This window comes from Castor canadensis, chromosome 1 (genome assembly GCF_047511655.1).
Source record: "Castor canadensis chromosome 1, mCasCan1.hap1v2, whole genome shotgun sequence".
NCBI lineage: Eukaryota > Metazoa > Chordata > Mammalia > Rodentia > Castoridae > Castor > Castor canadensis.
The window spans coordinates 140,396,010-140,420,728 of record NC_133386.1 but is presented as its reverse complement, the minus strand read 5'-3'; the positions used below and the strand labels follow the sequence as shown (position 1 = coordinate 140,420,728).

The 24,719-nt window shown below is 37.2% G+C and overlaps 1 protein-coding gene and 3 pseudogenes across 9 annotated transcripts in view; 2 read left to right on the top strand and 2 right to left on the bottom strand.

Moving 5' to 3' along the window:
* LOC141425840 (olfactory receptor 52B4-like) overlaps positions 1-24,719 on the bottom strand; it is a 67,088-nt gene that overhangs the window by 5,473 nt on the left and 36,896 nt on the right. For 7 of the 9 annotated variants that reach the window (XM_074084438.1, XM_074084449.1, XM_074084458.1 and 4 more), the window contains 2 exons: positions 24,376-24,458; positions 22,081-22,231 (listed from right to left, as the gene is read on the bottom strand). The gene's annotated coding sequence lies outside the window, so the exon portion shown is untranslated. Of the gene's footprint in view, positions 1-12,562; positions 12,724-22,080; positions 22,232-24,085; positions 24,181-24,375; positions 24,459-24,719 lie in introns of those variants that run through there. The other 2 variants (XM_074084455.1, XM_074084461.1) reach the window with 2 other exon arrangements.
* LOC141415665 (olfactory receptor 52B4-like) lies at positions 4,505-5,612 on the top strand (annotated as a pseudogene).
* On the bottom strand, positions 15,844-18,353 carry LOC141415661 (olfactory receptor 52B4-like; annotated as a pseudogene).
* LOC141415654 (protein SET-like) lies at positions 23,415-24,379 on the top strand (annotated as a pseudogene).

Sequence of the window (24,719 nt, the reverse complement as noted above, 5' to 3'; positions counted from 1 at the left end):
ATTATGTAGACACATTCAGAGTGATGTGAGAAAAGGAACTGAGATTTAACCTATTTGCATGAATCCCTCAGGGATGGCTATTACTCCAGGGAGTGCAGACATAGTCATCCTTTCAACAGCACTCTCTCTCTCTCCCATATGTTTTGGTCACAATATATGATGTCCTAATCCTGCCCACACTGCCACATCTTCCACAACACTATCCTAGGTTGAGGTGGGCATATGTGCTTTTTGCAATTAATAAACTATTAGCATTAGTGTACAAATATTCATCTTCCCATTTTAATGGGAACTGGAAAATATTAATTCCATTTGTAAACACAAATAATTGAAAATTAATATATAAATTATTAAAATGTAAGAACAATATTCTTTTAAAATTAGGACAAGCTTGAAATAAAATACACACAATATTTTTATATACACACAGAGTGGGAGAAAATATATGCCAACTATACATCAGACAAAGGACTGATAACCAGAATATACAGGGAACTTAAACAAACTAAATTCTCCCAAAACTAATGAACCAATAAAGAAATGGGCACGTGAACTAAACAGAACTTTCTCAAAAGAAGAAATTCAAATGGCCAGAAAACACATGAAAAAATGCTCACCATCTCTAGCAATAAAGGAAATGCAAATTAAAACCATGCTAAGATTCCACCTCACCCCTGTTAGAATAGCCATCATCAGCAACACCACCAACAACAGGTGTTGGCGAGGATGCGGGGAAAAAGGAACCCTCTTACACTGTTGGTGGGAATGTAGACTAGTACAAACACTCTGGAAAAAAATTTGGAGGCTACTTAAAAAGCTGGACATCGATCTACGATTTGATCCAGCAATACCACTCTTGGGGATATACCCAGAAGACTGTTACTCCAGAGGCACCTGCACATCCATGTTTATTGCGGCACTATTCACAATAGCCAAGTTATGGAAACAGCCAAGATGCCCCACCACTGACGAATGGATTAAGAAAATGTGGTATCTATACACAATGGAATTCTATGCAGCCATGAAGAAGAACGAAATGTTATCATTCGCTGGTAAATGGATGGAATTGGAGAACATCATTCTGAGTGAGGTTAGCCTGGCCCAAAAGACCAAAAATTGTACGTTCTCCCTCATATGTGGACATTAGATCAAGGGCAAACACAACAAGGGGATTGGACTGTGAGCACATGATAAAAGCGAGAGCACACAAGGGAGGGGTGAGGATAGGTAAGACACCTAAAAAACTAGCTAGCATTTGTTGCCCTCAACGCAGAGAAACTAAAGCAGATACCTTAAAAGCAACTGAGGCCAATAGGAAAAGGGGAACAGGTACTAGAGAAAAGGTTAGTTCAAGAAGAATTAACCTAGAAGGTAACACCCACGCACAGGAAATCAATGTGAGTCAATGCCCTGTATAGCTATCCTTATCTCAACCAGCAAAAACCCTTGTTCCTTCCTATTATTGCTTATACTCTCTCTACAACAAAATTAGAAATAAGGGCAAAATAGTTTCTGCTGGGTATTGGGGGGGTGAGGGAGGGGTGGAGTATTGGGGGGGTAAGGGAGGGGGTGGGGGTAGGGGGGAGAAATGAATCAAGCCTTGTATGCACATATGAATAATAAAAGAAAAAGGAAAAAAAATAAATAAAGTTGGTTCAAGAAAGAATAGGAAATACTTTGGAACTAATAGGTATAGGTAAGGACTTCTTCAATAGACCCCAGCAGCTCAGCAACTAAGAGAAAGGATGGACAAATGGGACTTCATAAAATTAAAAAAGCTTCTGCACAACAAAAGAAATAGTCTCTAAAGAGACCACCCACACAGGAGAAAATATTTGCTAGCTATACATCAGACAAATGACTGATAACCAGAATATACAGGGAGCTCAAAAAACTAACTCCCCCCAAATCAATGAATTAATAAAGAAGTGGGCAACTGAACTAAACAGAACTTTTTCAAAAGAAGAAATTCAAATGGCAAAAAAAAAACACATGAAAAAATGCTCACCATCTCTAGCCATAAAGGAAATGCAAATCAAAACCACACTAAGATTCCACCTCACCCCTGTTAGAATAGCCATCACCAGAAACACCACCACCAACATGTGTTGGTGAGGATGTGGGGAAAAAGCAACTCTTGTACATTGCTGGTGGGAGTGCAACCACTCGGGAAAAATATTTGGAGACTTCTTAAAAATCTAAACATAGACCTGCCATATGATCCAGCAATCCCACTCCTGGGGATATATCCAAAGAAATACAATACAGATTACTCTAGAGGCACCTGCACACCCATGTTTATTGCACAATAGCCAAGTTATGGAAACAGCCAAGATGCCCCACTTCTGATGAATGGATCAAGAAAATGTGGTACTTGTACACTGTGGAATTCTACTCAGCCATGAAGAAGAATGAAATCTTATCATTTGCAGGTAAGTGGATGGAACTGGAGAACATCATTCTGAGCGAGGTCAGCTGAGCTCAGAAGACCAAAAATCATATGTTCTCCCTCATGTGCAGACTTTAGATCTAGGACAAATGCAGCAATGTGGTTGGACTGGGACCACATGACAAGGGGAGAGCACATATGGGTGATATAGAAATAGGTAGAATACCCAAAACATGAAAGCATTTGATGTCCCCACTCCAGAGGAGCTAATACAGAAACCTTAAAGCAACAGAGGTTATCATGAGAAGGGGATCAGAAACCAGGGTAAAGATCAATTAGAGATGAATCAACATGGGTCATAATACATGTACACAAAAGCAATGTTAGGAATATTGCTGGATAGTTATCCTTAACTCAACCTCAAAAACACTGTCTTCCTTATTAGGCTTGTCTCTTTTTTTCAACAAAACTAGTGATAAAGGCAGAACAGGACCTGCCTGGAACTGAGGGGGAAAGGTGGTAGAGGGTGGGAGGGGGGCAGGAGGGAGAAAAGACCCAAACAATGAATGCACATGTGAATAAATGAATAATAAAAAATGAATATTAAAATTAAAAACATATTACTGCCAAGCACCAGTGACTCATACCTATAATCCTAGTTACCCAGGAAGCAGAGATCAAGAGGATCACTGTTCAAAGCCATCCCAGACAAATAGTTCACAAGACCCTATCTAGAAAAAAACCATCACAGAAAGGGCTAGTGGGTGTCTCAAGGTGTAGGTCCTCCTGAGTTCAAGCCCCAGTACTGAAAAAAAAAAAAAAAATATATATATATATATATATATATATATATATATATAACCTAAAGATATCGGGAAATGTAGTAAGTGAGCATTAATTGTACATTCGCTGACAGTAACAAGAGGGATGTATATATTCCTTCTATAAAGGAATCTGTATAAGTATATTTAAATTATTAAATGTTTAATTTCAGTGAAAGCATTAAAATTTTTGTACATTATAAATCAAAATTTCAACTTCCACGATATGAAATGATAAGCTAAATAAGGTACAAATTTCATTTCAAATTTATCTGACTCATAAAGAAAGTCTTGCAAAGGGCTGGCAGAATGGTTCAAGTGGTAGAGCGCCTGCCTAGCAAGCATGAAGCCCTGAGTTCAAGCCCTAGTACCACCAAAAAAAAAGAAAGTCTTACAGGAATAAGTATTTTTTAAATGAGTAAGCTACATATTATATGACTACTTGCTCGTGAACTCTGTGCTACCTCTTATCCCCAACCACATGGCTTTCTCAGTATTTCTCAGTCACTCATGTCCATTCACCTTGACTCATTTCACAGGTCAGAAAATTATGTATTCTATGGTTAGAGAGACTTTAAATCCAAGCTCTATTCCTTACCAGCTATGCCAATTTTTCATTTCTGAAAAATTAAAGATGATAATATCTACTTCCAAAGATCGGCACAGTAATAAAGAGGTACTATAAGTGATTTTTGTATATATGTGCCTGATAAAGTAGATAATTTTAAAAGATATTTTGCTAATCATATTTCAGTATAACTATATTATGTCATCCCATATTTTATTCTAGTATGAAAGACTACAAATTCCTCTTATATTTTCCCTCCCAATCCATTCTCCAATCACTACCAGACAAATGCACCTGATACTCTCCAACTTAAAAACCCAGAATGGATGACCATCTCTCTTCAAAATAGTATCCTTGCTCCTTAATTTGAAATCATAGTCAATGTAGTTTTATTTCTATCCTTTCACCATTTCATTACCTGTGTGATTACAGTGAACTTCTTTAATGGCATTAAATATTTGTACGACAACAATATTTTCTTAAATCCCAAATTACTTCATCCCATTCTCCACCTAAGTCACCTCCACTAACTATGGCCTAAAATAGACCAAGTTATTCTTTCCCTGTGCTCCCATCGAGCTATTTTGTATACTAGTATGTTCACTGAGCACATTATTTTAGTTAGAACATTACTGAAGTTCAACTCTGTCTCTAATATTATTCTCATTGAAGAAGCAGATGGTACATTATCCATCTTCTGACTCTCTATATCTCCAGGCACAATCAATGACTGAAAAAATAACTAGGCAATTACCAGAAGCCTCTGGTAACATCAAAACATAGCTCTGAATACAATATGAGATTTCAACTCTCTCTCTCCTCTCTCTCTCTCTCTCTCTCTCTCTCTCTCTCTCTCTCTGAAAACAGGAAGTGATATCCCAGGTCATCTGCTTCAGGTATAGCTACCATCAACCAAATTGGTATTAGTCATACAGTGTTCCACTTGCAGGGCATCCCTGCTTACAGGACAAGCACATGTGGATTTCTATCCTCTTCTTCATTTCCTATATCACTGCTCTGTTTGGAAACAGCCTGCTCATTTTCATTATCTTCATTAAGCGTAGTCTCCATGGACCCATGTACCTCTTCCTCTGCATGCTGGCAGGAACAGACATTATTGTCTCCACATCCACAGTTCCTCAGGCCTTGGCCATCTTCTGGTTCCATGCTGTGGAGATCTCCCTGGACCGTTGCATCACTCAAGACTTCTTCATCAATTCCACATTTGTCTCTGAGTCAGGGATCTTGCTGACGATGGCGTTTGATCACTACATTGCCATTTGCTACACAATGAGAAACGCCACTATTCTTACAAACTCCCTGACTGGAAAAATGGAGCAACTCTCTTTCTGAGGAGTTATGGTACAATTTTCCCCATAATATTTCTTCTGAAAAGACTGACTTTTGTAGAAATAACATTCTCCCACACTGGTGTGAGCACATTGGGTCAAATTTTCTTGGAATGATATTTGAGTAAACATCTGGTATGGTGTTTTTGTTTTAATGTCAACAGAAGCTTTAGATGTTGTGCTGATTTTTATTTCCTACATCTTTATTTTGCATGCTGTCTTCCAGATCCCAGGCCAAGATGCTCTCCACAAAGCTCTCAATACTTGTGGTTCCTGTGTCTGTGTTAATCCTCCTTTTTTACGGGCCTGGGGTTTTCTCAGCCCTCATTCAGCCATTTAGACAACTCAACTCAATCCATATCCACATACTGCTGGCCAATGTCTGCATTCTGGCTCCATCTATGCTGAATCCTATCTTTTATGTAGGCAAGACCAAACAGACTCGGGACCAGGCGGCTCGTGTCTTGTTTCCAAAATTACTGTGACTTTGGAAATGGAAACCAAATTGCTTTCTCAACATTTCTAGTCATGCATGAGGTGAACTTTCACAGCCTTGGTAGATAAGATAGAACTGAGACCAGATAAATACCTCCATGAGACAAGTATCACTTGTTTTCTCTCTTTTGTGGAAGATAGGGAGGGGGAAATACCTAAGATCATGAAAATAAAAGGAGGACTACTAGGGAAGTATCATGGAAAGAGAAAGGCTGGAGGAAAGAGAAAGAATTATAGAAGGGATGAATATAATCAAAGTACATTATAAGCATACATGGAAGTGTCATAATGAAACTCCTTTTGTTTTCTTTTATTACTCATTTGTGCATATAAGGCTTGGGTCATTTGTCCCCCCTGCCCCCACCCCCTCCCTTACCACCCACTCTGCCCCCTCCCTCTCCCCCCTACTCAATACCCAGCAGAAACTATTTTGCCCTTATCTCTAATTTTGTTGTAGAGAGAGTATAAGCAATAATAGAAAGGAACAAGGGTTTTTGCTGGTTGGGATAAGGATAGCTATACAGGGCATTGATTCACATTGATTTCCTGTGCGTGGGTGTTACCTTCTAGGTTAATTCTTTTTGATCTCACCTTTTCTCTAGTTCCTGGTCCCCTTTTCCTATTGGCCTCAGTTGCTTTTAAGGTATCTGCTTTAGTTTCTCTGCGTTGAGGGCAACAAATGCTAGCTAGTTTTTTAGGTGTCTTACCTATCCTCACCCCTCCCTTGTGTGCTCTCGCTTTTATCATGTGCTCACAGTCCAATCCCCTTGTTGTGTTTGCCCTTGATCTAATGTCAACATATGAGGGAGAACATATGATTTTTGGTCTTTTGGACCAGGCTAACCTCACTCAGAATGATGTTCTCCAATTCCATCCATTTACCAGCGAATGATAACATTTCGTTCTTCTTCATGGCTGCATAAAATTCCATTGTGTATAGATACCACATTTTCTTAATCCATTCGTCAGTGGTGGGGCATCTTGGCTGTTTCCATAACTTGGCTATTGTGAATAGTGCCGCAATAAACATGGATGTGCAGGTGCGTCTGGAGTAACCTGTGTCACAGTCTTTTGGGTATATCCCCAAGAGTGGTATTGCTGGATCAAATGGTAGATCAATGTCTAGCTTTTTAAGTAGCCTCCAAATTTTTTTCCAGAGTGGTTGTACTAGTTTACATTCCCACCAACAGTGTAAGAGGGTTCCTTGAATAAAACTCCTTACTTTATATCATTTAATATATGCCAATAAAAAACATATACACTTCTGTGTGCATTTTGATGCTTCTTAAAAGGCATTGCATAAATTCGTTGTTAATTTTTCTTCATCTGTTTGGTAAAATTCTCCAATGAAACTATCTAGACCTGGGAATTTATCAAGTACAAATCTAATTCATTTAATGTTCATGTAATTATCTAGATTATTCATTCTGTCTTGTTTGAGCTTATAGTTAGTGGTTTTTTAAGGAAGTGTTTCTTGCTGTTAAAAAAACTGTTGGTTTTATTAGCAAAAACTGTTCATATCATCTTTGGGTTTATTTGTTTACTATTAACATGCATTAATTATACATATTAATGGAGTTTAGTATGAAATTTCAGTACATTCATATAGCATGCACTGATCAAATTCAACCTCTCTTTATCCACCACCTCCCTGCTTCCCAGCCTCTAGTAATCACTATTCTACCTTCAAGTTAACTTTATCTATAAAAGAAAATATGTGGTACTTGTCTCTGTGTCTGGCTTTTTACACTTAACATAGTATCTTCCAGTGCCATCCATTTTGTGGCAAGTGATTGGATTTTATTCTTCTTTATGACTTAATAATATTCCACAATGTACATATACCACATTTTCTTTGTCCATTCATGGGCACAGAGATTGATTCCATCTTATCTGTTGTAAATAGTGTCATAATAATTAGGCATGTGGAGAACTCTTCAGTATGCTGATTTCATTTCCTTAGCTATATAACTAGAAGCAGGATAGCTGGATCATATGGCAGATTTATTTTTGGTTTTTGGAGGAACCTAAATACTATTCTCCATAATGGTTTTAATAGTTTACATTCCCTTCCACAATGCATGAGACTTCTTTTTTTCTCTGTATCCTTGTTAGAATTTATTTTTTGCTTTTTTATGATAGCTTTTCTAACTGAGGTGAAATAACAGTTCATTATGGTTTTTATTTGTATTCCCCAAATGGGAATGAGTTGATTTTTGTACAGGGTGTATAGTAGGGGTCAAATTTCAATTTTATGTATATAGATATCAAGGTTTCTAAGCATCATTTATTGGAGAAACTGTCCTTTCTCCAATATGTGTTTATAGCACCTTTGCCAAAAGTCAGTGTGATGCATGGTTTTATTTCTTGGATCTCTATTCTATCTCATTTGGTCTATCTGCTTCTATACCAGTATAATGCTGTTTTAGTTACTATGACTCTGCAGTATGTCTTGAAATCGGGTGTTATCATGCCTCTAGCTTTGTTCTTTTTGCTCAAGACAGTATCATCTTATGCTACTAATGGTTGTAAGACCCATAGTGATATCCATTGTTTCATTCCTGAAGAATGAAATTATATGTCTTTCAAATTGGATTATATCCCACTTACTCTTCTAGAATGGACTTTTCTCAGCAAAGTTATGTGGACTTATTCTCATTCACAATAGCCAAATTATGAAATCAACCAAGGTGCCCATCAGTATATATAGGTAATTTGTGCCCTCTCTCCTTTTTGATTTATCAGTCTTGCTAGAGATTTACTGACTTTATGGATTTTTTTCAAAGAACCAGCATTTTTCCCAATTTTATCAAAGTATAATTGTTAAATGAAAATTTTAAGTTAAAGTGTAAAACATGATGATTTAACATAAATTGTGAGATGATTACCAAAATCAAGGCAGTTTATACATCTGTCACATCACATAGTTAACATTTTTGTGTGTTTCATAGTAAGATCATTTAAGGTTTACTCTTTTAGCATATTTCAAGTATAAAATATAATGTTGCTACTATAATCACCACTCCAAACATTAGCTTCCCAGAACTTATTTATAACTGAAAGTGTATACCCTTTGACCAACATGTCATTTATCCAAATCCCCCACAACTACCATTCTGTTCTATGTTCTCATTTGATGCCTTTACATTCCACATATAGATGAGAGCATACAATATTTTTCTTTCTAAAATTTATTTCACTTAGTATAATGCCCTAAAGATTCATTCATGTTGCTACAAATAGCAGAATTTCTTTTTTAAGGTTGAATAATATTACATATGTCTACAACAAGTTTTTATCCATTCATTCATTAATGAACACTTAGGTTTCCATGCCTTGGCTATTGTGAGTAATGCTAGAGTAAACATGAGAGTAGAGATATCTCTTAGAGCTACTGATTTTGTTTCCTTTGGATATATACCCAGAATTGAGGTTGTTGTATCCACAGCTAGCATCATATTCAACAGTAAAATGCTAGAAGCTTTTCCTCTAAAAACAGGAGCAATACAGGGGTGTCCACTTCCACCATTTCTATTCAGCACAGTACTGGAAGTCCTAGCCAGAGCAATTAGATAGAAAAAAGAAATTAGGAAATACAAATAGAAGAGGAAGAAGTTAAACAGTCTTTGTTTGCAGGTGACTTGATCTTATAAATAGAAAATACTAAAGATTCCACCAAGAATTGTTAGAACTTATAAACAAATTCAGAAAAATTATAGGATATAAAATCAACATACAAAAATTGGTAGCATTTCTATAGCGTTAGCAGCAAACTATCTGAAAAAGATATTTTAAAAAAAACGAATTCCATTTACAATAGCAACAGAAAGAATAACTTATCAGAGATAAGTTAAACCAAGAAGTTGAAGGTCATGTATACTAAAAGCTGTAAGTCATTGATGAGAGATATTTAAGAACACCAAAATAAATGGAAAGATAGTCCATGTTCATGAATTGGAAAAATTAATATTGTTAAAATGTCCATTCTACTCAAAGCAAGCTAAAGTTTCTATGACATCTCTATCAAAATCTTAATGACATTTTTCACAGAAAAATAAGAAACAATCCTAAAATTTACAGAAATACAAAAAAAATAATAGCCAAAGCAATCTTCATGTATGGAAATATCACAATGTAACACATTTGTACAATTAATATACACCAATAAAAAGAAAAAACAAAGCAATCTTGAACAAAAAGAACAAGGCTGGAAATGTCTTATTACCTGACTTCAAAACATACTACAAAACTATAGTAATCAAAATAGGATGGTATTGGCATAAAAACAGACACATAGACTAATGGAACAGAACTAGAGGTGTGACTCAAGCAGTAGAGCACCTGCTTTGCAAGCTCAAAGCCCTGTGTTCAAACTGTAATCCCACCAAAAAAAATCCATAACTAATAGAACAGAATAGAGGCCAGAAACAAATCCACATATTTATGGCCAGCTGATATTTCACAAAAGGACCAAGAAAACAGAATAGGAATAAATAAATACTTCAATAAATAGTATTATTACAACTGGATACCCACATACAGAAGAATGGAATTAGACCATTATCTCACCCATGTACAAAAAAGTCAATTCAAAATATATTAAAGACTTAAACATACTTGGGAGGTGGAGGTCAGCCTGGGCAAAAAGACCACATCTCAACAAATACCTGGGCACAGTGTCATGCACCTGTCATCGCAGCTATGCAGGAGGCTAAGACTAGGAAAATCATGGTTCCAGTTCGGCCCAGGGAAAAAGTTCATGAGACCCAATCTCAAAGGAAAAAGCTGAGTGTGGTGGTGTGCACATGTCATCCCAGCTACTACAGAAAACATAAATAGGAAGATCACATTCCAGGCCAGCTTGGATAAAAAGTGAGACCCTAGCTCAAAAATAACCTGAGCACAAACGACTGGAGGTATGGCTCAAGCAGTAGAATATCTTCCAAGAAAGCATGAAGCCCTGAGTTCAAATCCCAGGATCATCCAAAAAGAAAAGTCTTGTGGTGATAGTCTTTGTTTCATTATTTTTTTTTCATTTTCTACAAGATTGAGGAAAGGAAAAAAATCCATTTTGATCCAAAAAAGAAAAGAAAGTGGGTGAAATCCAAATAAACATTATCAAAAGAAGACATACAAATGGCCAACAAGGTATATGAAGAACTGCTCGACCTCACTAATCATCAGGGAAATGCAAATTAAAATCACAATGAGATAACACCTAATATGTGTTAGAATAGCTATTATCAAGAAGTAACAGTGTTGGAGCAGATATAGATAAAAGGAAATGTATAAAACTGGTGGGAATGTTAGTCTATTTAATGTTGGAAAGCAATATGGAAGTTCCTGAAAAAAATGAAAAATAGAACAATCACACAATCTATCAATCCCACTACTGGTATCAGTAACACACTGATTTCATTCCCTTCGTCAGACACTCTACCACTTGAGCCACTCCACCAGCCTATATTGCATCCTTGAAAATTGCTGAAAGCAGATTTTAAGTGTTCTCTCCACAAAAGAAAATAAGTATGTGATGTAATACAAATGTAAATTACCTCAATTTAGCAATTCCACGATGTATACATATTATTAAACATGTTGCATGCAATAAATGTGCATACAGTCAGCCTTCCCTCCATATTTGTGGATTTTGTATCTGTGGATTCAACCAATAAGAGATGGAAAATAATTGGGAAAAAATTGTTTTTGTACTGAGCATGCACAGACCCTTTTCTCTTGTTATTGTTCCCTAACCAACACCATATAGGAACTATTCACATAGCATTTATATTGTATTAGTCATCATAAGTAATCTAGAAATGACTTAAACTATCTGGGATGGTGTACATATGGTGTATGCAATTACTAAGCCATTTTATGTTAAGGGACTTGAGCATCTGAAGATTTTGGAATCCACATGGAGTCCTGGGACCAATTTTGCATTATACCAAAGAATGGTTGTCTCTTGCCCCACTACTGATGAATGTTTTAAGAAAATGTAGTATTTATATACATTGGAACTTTATTCAGCCACAAAGAACAATAAAATTTTGTCATTCACAGGTAAATGGATGGAACTGAAGAACATCATCTTAGATGAAGTTAGTCAGGCTCAGGAGACCAAAAGCCACATGTTCTCTCTCATATTTGAAATATAGACCTAATACAAATGCAGCAATATTATGAAACACTGATCACACTGAGGGGAGGTCATACATGGGAGGAGTAGGGTAAAAGAAGGAAATTAAGAACTTGAATATAGTTGATATCCTCTCATACAAGAATGAATATAGAAATCTTAAACAAGCTGAAACCACATAAGGGACTAAGGTAGAATGAAGAAAATTAGAGGAGATAAACCAGCTGGCATTATAATACATATATACAGGGAAATATCACAAGGAAACTCCCTGTGTAGTTACCTTTATCTCAAACAAGCAAAAAGGTCAGTTTTTTTTTCTTTTTTCCTTTTTTTTTTCTTCTACAAAATCAGAGAACAGTAGGGTGGAACAGGTCCTGCCCAGAGGGGTGGTTGGTACCTGTGGGAGGGAGGAGGTGGTAGGGAAAGAGGGTAGGAGTGTGAATGTGGTGCAAAAAATGTGTACACATGTATGCAAATGCAAAAATGATATCTTTTGAAACTATTCCAGGAATGGATGGTGGGGGGATAAAGGAGAGTGGTGGAGGGGATGAATTCAGGTATGATATATTTGATATATTGTAAGAACTTTTGTAAATGCTACAATGTACCCCCATCCAGCACAACAATAAAGAAAAAAAGAATGGCTGCAATTTTTATTTATCAATTTATAAAAATAACAAAAATTTTAAGTGGGAAGAAAAAATTAAGTTAGAGATCATATATAATATAATCAGTACTTTGTATATGAATCATATGATAGTATTTTCTAAATAGAAGCAGGAATTGATACAAATGGAGATACAGATGCCCATACAGAAACATTTATTTATATATATAAATCTATAGACAGATGTATAGTTATGATAACAAAACTGCAATGACAAATTTATTTAAGAGCTGTAAAATTATGGGTTTATGAACTCCATTCCAGATTTGTCCTTTTGCATAGTTTCTGTTTTCTACAAAAAAAAAGAGATTTTTGTCAAATAAGATTTAAAAATGAAATGTGGACAATAGGTTATTTTTCTCATAAAGGAAGTTTCAAGTAAAATACATTAGGAAGGACTTATGGTTACAGAAAGTGTCAGAAAGGGGACAACATGAGAATTTGATATGAAAACAAACACAAGAATTTTCTACAAGTAAGGGAAACAAAGCAGAAGTATATGAAGAGTCTGCCCTGGCCTGAGAAAGATGAATTATTAATGATATGGTCTGTCTGACACTTGGGTTGCATGGGAGGTGAAATGTGAGATGTTTCTGTAAAGGAAGTCAGGTTCAGGTGCCAAAACACCTTTTTTTTCTTGTTTAATTATATGTGGATACATGGTTTGGGCCATTTCTCCCCCCACCCCCCCTACCCCCACCTACTCCCCCCAACCCCCCCCCCTCTTGCTTTTGGGCAGAATCTGTTCTACTCTTATCTCTAATTTTGTTGAAGACAGAGTATAAACAATAATAAGAAAGACAAAGCATTTTTGCTAGTTGAGATAAGGATAGCTATACAGGGAGATTCCTAGCATTGCTCTCATGTATAAATGTGTTACATTCTAAGCTGATTCATCTCTAACTGACCTTTTCTCTAGTTCCTGATCCACTACTCATACTGACCTCTGTTGCTTTAAAGGTTCTGCATTAGTTCCTCTGCAGTGAGGAACCTCAAATACTATCATGTTTTTTGAGTTTCTTACCTATCCCCATACCTCCCATGTGTGCTCTCACCTTATCATGTGACCCAAGTCCAATCACATTGCTGAATTTGCCCTAGACCTAAAGTCCGCATATGAGGGAGAACATATGAATTTTGGTCTTCTGAGCCTGGCTAATCTCACTTAGAATGATGTTCTCCAGTTCCATCCATTTACTTGAAAATGATAAGATTGCATTCTTCTTCTTGGCTAAGTAGAATTCCATTATGTATAAATACCACATTTTCTTGATCCATTCATCAGTAGTGGGGCATCTTGGCTGTATCCATAACTTGGCTATTGTGAATAGCACTGCAAATTCTGAATATGAGTATCAGTTTTCTTCATTTCTTTCTGGTTCCTGTACTAATTTCTTGCTGTGGGGAAACTGGTTTCCCTGTTTTTTCTGTCTTCCCGTCATTACCCTTGGTGTTGTTATTGTTCCTGTATTGTGTGCAATTAACTATTTTCTAGTTTGTAATAATAGCACTGGTGATATTTAGAATGGAAAAGTGAGAGGAGATGGAAAGCAATGAAATTAAAGAAAAAGGGAAAAACAAATAAGGAGAAAAAAACAAAACAAAGAAACAAACCAAAAAAGTTTCAAAGATATAAACAGGGAGAGATAGTACTAATCAGCCATAAGGTGAACAGGCACTAGCGAGACAGAGAGAGGATTGAAAATAAAAAATAGAAAAAAATGAAAAAATAAAATAAAAATAAATAAATAAAAATCTCCAAGTTCAAATGCAATAAGGTTTCAGTCTTAATAATTTTGGTGTCTGTCCCTCAGCCTCCAATCCTGGAGATGGTGCCTCAGAAGTAGTTCTGTGGTTGTCTCATCAAAGCGGAAAAAGACTGGAAAATCCAAAATAAAACAAACTGCACAAAACAAAAAAAAAAAACCCACAAAGTGTCCCAAGTTCAAATGCAATACAGTTTCAGTAAGTTTTTCAGCATGCAGGTTTAGTTCAGTTGTTGTCTCATCAAAGGTAGGCAGAGAGAAAAAGAAAAAAAAAGAGTCTGGAGACAGTTCTGTGAATGTCTATCTGCGGCTGTGGCTTGCCTGCCTGCTGCTGTCAGCTTACTGTTGCTGGAGACTTTACTTATGCAGATCTCAGGAGTGAGCTTAATGCACACCTGGCCCCACAGGCTTTGTTTACTCAGAGTTCTCCTGTGCCTGAGCCACTGCTACAAGCTTTCCCCTTTCCAAACACACTGGGGGAGGTGACACTGCACCCACTTTCTCAGGCCGGCATGTTTATTTACAGTTCACATGGGAAGTGGGCCTTCTCCCCTCTCCTGTGGAGTTTTCCTCCCTCTGCCACTTTTACAAGCTTTCCCACTCCTGGTTGTTTGGCGTGTACCGCTGCTCCTGCCTTCTCCGGCCTGGCTTGTTTATTTACAGTTCCATGAGGGATTCCGCTCACCCCCTCCTTGACGCTCAGGGCGCCCCACCCTCTTTGCTATGTGTCTTTTTTTTTTTGTTATTACTTATTATTCAGTTTCTCTCTTTTTCCCTGGGTGGGGGTCAGTCTGTCCAGGGGGCTATGCTGATCTGGCCCAGGGTTCTCTGTGGGAGTACTGCATACCACGTAGCTCACCTTGTGGTCCACATCTTCCCAAGCTGTCTGGGCACTGGTGTCTGGCAGTGGTGCAGGAGCCCTCCTGGTTTCTCCATTTAACGTGAAGTGGAGATGCTCTGTGCAGGCTGGAGGTGTGGAGGAGTCAAAGTTTTCCCTCTTCTTGGTGGTTTTTCCTGTAAGGTGTATCTCCAGCGTCTCTCCAAGATTTTACTTTAGGAGGCCCGCTTTCTGCTTCCTCCCTCTAGCCGCCATCTTGGAATTCTCTCCTTGTGTGAGTTGCCCATTTCTTTATTGGTTCATTAATTTTGGAAGAGTTTAGTTTTTTGAGTTCCCTATATATTCTGGTTATCAGTCCTTTGTCTGATGTATAGCTGGCAAATATTTTCTCCCACTCTGTGGGTGGTCTCTTCAGTTTAGAGACCATTCTTTTGTTGTGCAGAAGCTCCAAAACACCTTGAATGTCCTTCTGAGACAACTGACGATCATGACCTGACATTTAGATTGGAGAAGTCCTACTTCCTAATCATTCTCCCAGCATACACCATCCCTCAGGAACCACCTTAATCTTTTTCCAGTATAAAAACTGATTAGACTTAGGCTCTTCAAGTGTCAAGATATGAATAACACCATTTACATCCTCTCATTACAGACATGGATGTTCATAGGACAAAAAATATGATATATAATTTTTGATATATAATTTTCTAATTAAAAGAAGTAACTGCAAAGCTAGCAATTACTGACTCTAAGATGTCACATAGCTAGAAGGACATGAAGGAATGGAATTTTCTATGTAATTGTCTAGGAATATCATAAATGTCTCAGAGCTAGAGAAACTCAGTTTAGTGTAGCTGAGCAAATTCTAAAACCAGAGCACTGTTCTTGCTTTACCTATTTCCAGAAATCATAATAGTGTCATTAAGAATACATGACTTCTAAAAACAAATGCATCTTGTCCCATGCTCTAGCAGGGAGTTCTCTGTTCAGTCAAACATGGCATTGCTCTCACAAAATGGAAGAGCAAGTCCTGCAACCTTCCTAGTGAACTTGATCAGACATGGACCTCACCAAGCTATTCCCTACAGAGTCAGCTGACCCATCTCATCCACCAGTTTCATAGGCCACTTAACAACAGATAACTAGAAATTCCAAAAACTGAATTTTTAAACCAAATTTACTTCTGCTTTGTAAACAACACATGAAACCCCTGCCCCTGGATTTTCTTGGCCTTGATCCCATAAGTGATGGGATTCAGCATTGGTGTGTCCAGAATGCAGACATTAGCCAGCAAGATGTGGACATGAGGGGGAATGTGGCATCCAAGCTGTTGAGCAGGAGATGTGAAGAGTCCAGACACGTGAAAGAGATGATGAGACAGATATGCGAGCCACACATTGGTTTTTTTTCCTTAAGTTTACAATTTAATATTTCACTTAAGTCAGTTTTTCTGATCCAGTCTAGTTTACCCCAGAATACCAACAGAAGTCATAAAATTCAAGAAAACATCCTATATTGTTGGTTACAATGCCAAAAATAGCCAAGTTAGAAATAAAATATTTGCTGATAAAAATGGCCTTTTTATTCTGAACTATTTTTGTTATATGTGTATTTAAAAATTCATTATTTAGGTGGTAAGGGAGGTGGCAGGGGCAGGGGGGAGAAATGACCCAAGCCTTGTATGCACATATGAATAATAAAAGAAAAAAAATTCATTATTTAACAAAAGATAACTTAAATATATTTCAAGTCTCAAACTTAACTTGAAAGAAATGTATTATACCATGTCAACTTGAAAAATAATGAAGTTTGTACAGACACATGCAAGATGTCTACATTAGTTGCATATGTGTCATCAAAATCTTCACATTTTAGTATTTTTATTTTTTTGGTATTGAGAACTGAACCCATAGCTTCGTGTGTGCTAAGCATGCACTCTACCACTGAACTATATACCCCCGTCCCACATTTTAGCTTTTTTTTTTGGTACTGGGGCTTGAACTCAGGCCTTAAACCTTGAGCCACTCCACCAGCCCTTTTTTGATGGGTTTTTTTGAGATAGGTCTCGAAAACTATTTGCTAGGGCTGGCTTTGAACCCTGATCCTATCTCTGCCTCCTGCTTAGCTGGGATTACAGGCGTGAGCCACCAGTGTCCACGCTACATTTTAGCATTTTTAAAGGGAAATTAAAAGTAGGAGATTTTTGCTATATTATGTGATTAAACACAGTACTTTTTATGTGTAAAAATAATTTACACCAAAAAAAGACTGATACTTCAACAAGAACAAAATGAGTAATAAAAAATAGCAAAAGCTATTATAAAAAATAATAAATTCCTGTAAGAGTCCTGTGTTTACACAGATGGCAGTCTAACTTAAGTTATACTATAGAATAGTAACATGGGATATTTGAAATTCAAGCTGCATTTGTCAAACAATTTTAACCTGAGTTTTTGACGTCTTCAGAAATTCATTGGACAAGGTATGAAAGCACAGTTATTTTTTAGTACTACAATTCAAGTGTAGTTTTCTTAGAATGGTTCTTAATACTGTTTCTTAAGTTTTTGTGTAAAATTATTAGATAACATTGACAGCATTTTTGGAGCCACACATTGTTGAGAACTTCATGGTAAGTGTGTTGAGAAGGAGTGTAGACAATGGCACAATGAATCAGCACACAGACAAAAATTAGCACACTATCTAAGACCACTGTTAATATTAGAACAGAAATTCTATACCAGACATTTATTTGAATGTCCTTACAAGCATATTTGGCCAAACAAATGTAGTCACAATAGGTGTGTAGAGTAATACTATTTTTACAAAAAGTCAATCTTTTCAGAAGAAATATTGTGGGGACAATTGTACCATAACTTTTCAGAAAGATAGTTGTACTGGTTTTCCCAATTGATGTATAGGTAAGAATAGTGGTGTACCCCAGTGGGTAGCATATAGCAATATAATGTTCAAATACCAACACCAGCAAGATCTCTGACTCAGAGATGAAGGTAAGCTGAATGAAGATGTAAGTGATGCAGTGATCCAAGGAGAGCTCCCTAACATGGAACCAGAAGATGGCCAAGGCCTGAGGAACTGTGAATATGGAGAGGGCAACAACATGCAGAGGAAAAGGTACATTAGTCAGTGGAGACTGTGCTTTGAGAGGAACATTAAGATGATCTCAGGCAGGGTGGTGACATAGGAAGTGAAGAAGGTGATAGAAATCCACATACATTGGTCCTTTAAGCCATTAATACTTAGCATCAGGAAGACAGTTAGGTTAATACTAGTGTGGTTTAAGGCAGTCCTACCTGAAGAGTTTCAGGACCTCACTTCCTATTGATAGAGATGAAGAAGAAACAGATTTTCCTGTAATATTTTTTGCACAATCACCATAAGCTTTTGATATGTTCCACACTCTTCATTTCTGAACATACAAGTAAGAAACAAAAAGGTGAAGCCAGCAGTGGCTCATACCTGTAATCTTAGCTACTTAGGAGGTAGAGATTTGGGAGGATCACATATAGATGCCAGCCAACCCAACAGTTCAAGACCCCATCTCAATCAATAAAAACTGTACATGATGGCATGCATCTGTTATTCCATCTAGGCAGGAAGTATAAATAGAAGACTGCAGCCCAAGCAAGCCATAGTATAAACAGGAGATCCTATTCAAAAAAAATGACTAAAGCATGGTTAATACCTGTAGTCCTAGCTACTTTTGGAAACAGATCAGGAGGATCATGGATGGAGGCCAGTCTAGCAAAAGGTTCATGAGACCCTCATCTCAACCAATAGCTAGGTCTGGTGGCCAGCTCCTGTCATCCCTAGCTACTCAGGGAAGCACAAATAAAAGGATCCCAGTTCAGGCCTTCCCAGGCATAAAGCAAGATCCTATCTCAAAAATAACCAATGCAAAAAGGAATGGTGGAGTGGCTCAAGTGGTCATGCAAATGCCTAGCAAGCATGAGACGCTGAACTCAACCCCCAATACCCAGTACTGAAAAAAACAAGGACTAAAGCAAAAAAGGCTGGAAATGTGGCACAAGGGACAGCACGTAAATCCCCAATCCAATACCACCAAAAACCAAGATGGAAGGAGAGAGAGAGAAGGAAGGAAGGAAGGAAGGAACGGAAGGAGAGAAAGAAAGGAAAATAGTGAAAACCAAACAAAGTGGCATCATGAATTATTATAAGGCATATATCACCCATTATCACCCATTCAAGAAATAAAGGGCTATCAGAAACACCAGTTCATTTGCCTAATCTCGGGCCCAGTGCTCTTCTATCTTGTATAATTAAACTCTACAGTTAACATTTATATTCAAATCTTCATCCAACTTTCACCCAAATGCTATCATTTTTCATGTTCATCAACCATAAGAACATCTCATTTGCCATTTTTGTCTTAACTGAAACCAAGGCTAGTTCCTCAAGAAACTACTGTATGACCAAAATAACAAATCTTAAATATTTATTCCCACCCCCATAGTAGATGGCTAGAAAGCAGGGACTGTCATCACAACTTCCAATCATATTCTCCCCTCCCTCTACCAAAAACCCAAACTAGTGATGTTCATACCATCTGAAAAATCTTCTCACAATATCTACCCAACATAGTATCACACATCATACCCTCTGCATTCTGATTTTTCGTGATAATTTTAACTGGTACTTTTCAGGCTTCCTCAAACTCAACTACTACCACAATTCTTAGCAACTCCCACATGCACACAGGTAACCCATCCAACACATTTTATGCTCAGCATTCTTACCTCTTCTCCAACTGCTTCTGTCTACACCCTACCAGAGACACCCACTGCCCTTGTCATCAGGAACCCCACAATTAGCCAGGCATGGTGATACATGCCTGTAATCCCAGCACTCGAGAGGCCAAGGCAAGAGGATCACAAGTTTGAGGCCAGCCTGACCTATGTAGCAATTCTAGGCTAGCCTGGGCTACATGGCAAAAACAAAAACACTGTCTCAAAAAAGAAAGAAATGAAAAGAAAAGAAAGGAAACAACTGCACCATTATGAAAATCAGAAACAGATCATTCTCTAACCATAAAACCATGTCTCTCATTCACTTTATTTACTTAAACTGTAAAGATTCTCAGGTCATGCATTGTTACACAACCAACTGATTTCAGCAAATCTCATCTGTTCCTTCTTTTCTGGTTCAGCTGGGTGCATCCCTGTAATCACACTCTTTCAAGCACCATCAGCATTTTTGCTTCTCTATCCGTCTATTGTATTTACCTTTTTTTGTGTCCAAACAGAGAGAATCTCAATTAACTATCTTATCAAGCACTCTTCCAAATGGATTGGTTGGCAAAAACGTCTCCTGGACATTCTCATTTCTATCTTCAAAAGAACTTTCAATCAACACTACTAAATAAAAGCCTACATTAAAGTTTGCATTCCCATAATTTGACACAATTATCTGTACCAAATATCTCCAACCTTTCCCCCTAATTATGATCCCACCACTTTCAGCTGATGGCCTTATCCTACACCACACTGACAGACCAAAGAAAAGCTATCAGGAGAAATATCTCATTGTCCTACTACCAAAGCCTTCACCTACATGTAGGATTCAAAAACAGCCCTTGGTTAAAGTTAGAAATTTGAAAGTGATTATAAAGTACTCCTTCTCCGTCCACTAAGAGGCCATCTCATTTCATCTCTAGCATCTCTCTCATATCTATCAACTCCTTTGCCTCTTGACAGACTTCCCAACCCCAAACTCCAAACTCACCTGCATGAAATCCTATACCAGCTGGTCCCTCCACTTCCATTCTAACCTCTTTTTACCTCCCCTCAAAGAGCAAAAGGTATTCTTTTAAAATAAATAGATAACATTTTTCATTCGCTGGTAAATGGATGGAATTGGAGAACATCATTCTGAGTGAGGTTAGCCTGGTCCAAAAGACCAAAAATTGTATGTTCTCCCTCATCTGTGGACATTAGATCAGGGCAAACACAACAATTGGATTGGACTTTGAGCACATGATAAAAGCGAGAGCACACAAGGGAGGGGTGAGGATAGGTAAGACACCTAAAAAACTAGCTAGCATTTGTTGCCCTTAATGCAAAGAAACTAAAGCAGATACCTTAAAAGCAACTGAGGCCAATAGGAAAAGGAGACCAGGAACTAGAGAAAAGGTGAGATCAAAAAGAATTAACCTAGAAGGTAACACACACGCACAGGAAATTAATGTGAGTCAACTCCCTGTATAGCTATCCTTATCTCAACTAGCAAAAACCCTTGTTCCTTCCTATTATGGCTTATACTCTCTCTACAACAAAATTAGAAATAAGGGCAAAATAGTTTCTGCTGGGTATTGAGGGGGTGAGGGGGAGAGGGAGGGGGCGGAGTGGGTGGTAAGGGAGGGGGTGGGGGCAGGGGGGAGAAATGACCCAAGCCTTGTATGCACATATGAATAATAAAATTAAAAAAATAAATAAATAAAATAAAATAAATAGATAACATTTAAATTAATGCAACTATGACCAACTAGTTCTGATCTGTTTTTCTCTTATTAGTAAACACAACTTGGCTCTGGTGCCAATGATTATAAGGTAATTTTTCACTTGTTTCCTCTTGAAATCATCCTTAGGTTTATTACCTGATTTTCCCATGTTTAAACCAATGAACATTGTAAGTTTAATAAAATCTCATTATGAAAGCATGCTTTTCTGGGTGTAACCCATGGGCTTTAAAATAAGAATGTAGTTTAGTGGTGTAAATTCATCCTTCCAAAATAAATAAGAATTTATCATATATTTAAATTGAATTTTTCACTTCATTTCATTTTGTTTGGTGAGCTATTATTTAAAAGATAATTCCAGGATTTTAGTAATAATATACAAGTCCATTATCCATCTTAGGTTTTATCTATTAAAGTCAGCATCAGTAAAAGGATTGTAATCTATTATGTAAAAAGTTCAGATAAGCAATATAATCCTCTCATTAAAGAAAAAATTTTAAATTAATGTCACTTAAACCAAACAAAAGGAAATGTATTTTAAAAAGTGATCACCTGTAGACAATGTTATTTGTTTGCTGAATGTCCTTAAACAAAGCACTTTTTTAGCATTCCATTATCAGCTTTAGTTTCTCTTCCAGAAAAATGCAGTCATGATGGTAGTAACTTCCTTGCAAAGAGATGTGGGCACTGAATTATTCTGCACCTAGAAAAATACCCAGTACATTTAAGTCATCTTAACAATATGGGTGGAGACTTCTTTCTTGATTGATTCAGTTAAAATAATGGCTTATGACTTTAAAGCCTAATATAATCATAGAATAATCAATGTAATCAAATCCATTAATCCATTAATTCTCAACAAGGTTAGTGCCACATGGCAGGGGTTGATTGAAATCCAGAGTTGTTCATATTGGTTCCCATGGTAAATGGAGGTTGCTCTTGACAATGACCAAGACAACTAGGCTACCTGTGAGCCTGTTACACGCCTCTCCAATTACCTCTGGGCATGAATATGAGTAACAAATCCACTGAGAATTTCCAAGCTTACGCTCAATTCAATCATACGTAAGATTACAAGTACTGTTGCATATTTTAGTGTACAAAGGATTTTTTAGAAATGAAATTGTATAAGTCAGAGGTAGTGGGCACCCATGGCTCATGCCTATAATCCTAGCTACTCAGAAGGCAGAGATCAGGAGGATCGTACTTTGAAGCTAGCCCAGGGAAATAGTTCCCAAGACCCTATCTTGAAAAGCCCTTTACAAAAAATAGGGCTGGAGGCGTAGCTCAAGGTGTAGGCCCTAATTTCAAACCAAAAAAAAAAAAAAACCTGCAAAACAATTTTTTTAAAGTCATAGGTAAAGTGTACATGGTTCTGTCTAGAAATTCAAAAAATTGTTCACTAATACAAAAAATTCCATTCTGGACAATATCCCTGCTAATGGAACTTTAATAGCTACAACCAAACAGAACTTTCTACATTTGATGCTCTTCAATTTATGATTCTCAAAGAAATTCACAAAGTAATGAAAGCCTCTGTCTATTTTATTATGCCTTCTACTAAAGCTATGTCTGAATATTTCCATGCTTAAATACCATATAATTATTTTACTATCATTATTTTATATAATGTATTAAGAAAATTATATTGAGTTAAAATTATGACAGAGGTACCAAACAATAAGATGATTATGCCACTTCATAATGGTGCAGGGGCAAAATCTATAAAGCAATAAAAAAATGTATTTATGCTTCTCTTGAGTAAGGTGATTCTTACATTGCAAATATTCCTAAATTAGTAAGCATCTTAAAGCTACTCAAAGTGTTGTCCTCAAACTGGCAACATCAGCATCAACTGAGATCTTATGAAAGATGGAATTGAGATGATGAGGAGCAGGTGGAAAAGGAGACAGTTCAAGGAGAGCAAGCAGCAAGCCACAGCTCAGAGCTCCAGTGAGAGTCCAGTCACCAGCTGCCAGCAGCTGCCTTCCCTCTTCAAGTTAAGCCCTGAGTTCAAAACCCTGTCCCACCCAAAAAAAAAAAATACAAAGAACTCAACTCTAACCAGGAAGGAGCCTAGGAGACCTCTGAAACAGAACAAAAAGAAGCAATTGAACATATTAATGGAGTGCAAAATGAGATAAAAGATTTAATGAACAAGCCAGTGAGATGTTGAAAGTAGAACAGAAATATCACAATTCTCCCAACCATTTTTTTTTTTTTAGAAAAGGTCAGAATTCATCATCAAAAATCCCAAATTTGGGCATAGTACTTGTCAACTATCCACAAGTGGATGGTTAGGGAGGAAGGTGAAGAGGCACTGCATTACTTGACCAGAGTTGAAGTCACAGAATTTGAAAATAATAAATCAGGTTATGAATAGATTTTGATTTTTTTGAAAATAAAGTTCTCTCCAAAGTATTTCATGTAAATGAGAGTGCTAAACTATCTCCGAAATCAAATGGAAATCTGGAAGGGATTTGAGGAAGCACTCAAGTCAAATGCAGAATAAAGCCAGCAGGAAGAGGCAGCATGAAGAACCAGAAAGTTTCTTTACCTGGTTTATAGACCATTTAAATGCAGGTGCAGAGAAGTAAGGAGAAGTCATCAAAGATGAAGTTTGGCCAAATCCATTGCAGTATAGCTTAGTTCCTGATATGGATAATGAAGAAGAAGGAGGAGGAGGAGAAGGAGGAATGGAAAATATTGATACAGAAGGGATGAGGATGACAATGAAGGGGAGGAAGAATAGAAGGATGAAAGAGAAGATACTATAGACTACTGATGGATTCCAACCTTTTTATCTCCAGTCCTTGGGAGCAAGCAGCAGTCTTTTTTATTACCCACCTGCCCCTTCTGCTCTCTCATCCTGTTCTTGAGGTCTCTTTTCTCAATACCATGGTTCTCAATTTATTTTCCTTTCTCCACCACTGGAAAGAAAAGATGATGCTCAGTTTTAAACATGAAGTTTTTAAGTTGTTTTGTTGCAATAAAACTAAATGTGTACACATAGGGGAATACAAATTTGAGCCCCAAACCACTGAATCAGAAACCTGGTGGTGGAGCTCAGAGATCTGTGCTTTGAAAAATCCTCCAAATGATTTTGATGTGCAGCAAAGTTGTAGACAACTATCCTGAAGTAGAGGTTTCTGAAACTAGAATATATAGTAATCCTTATCTGCTAGGATACA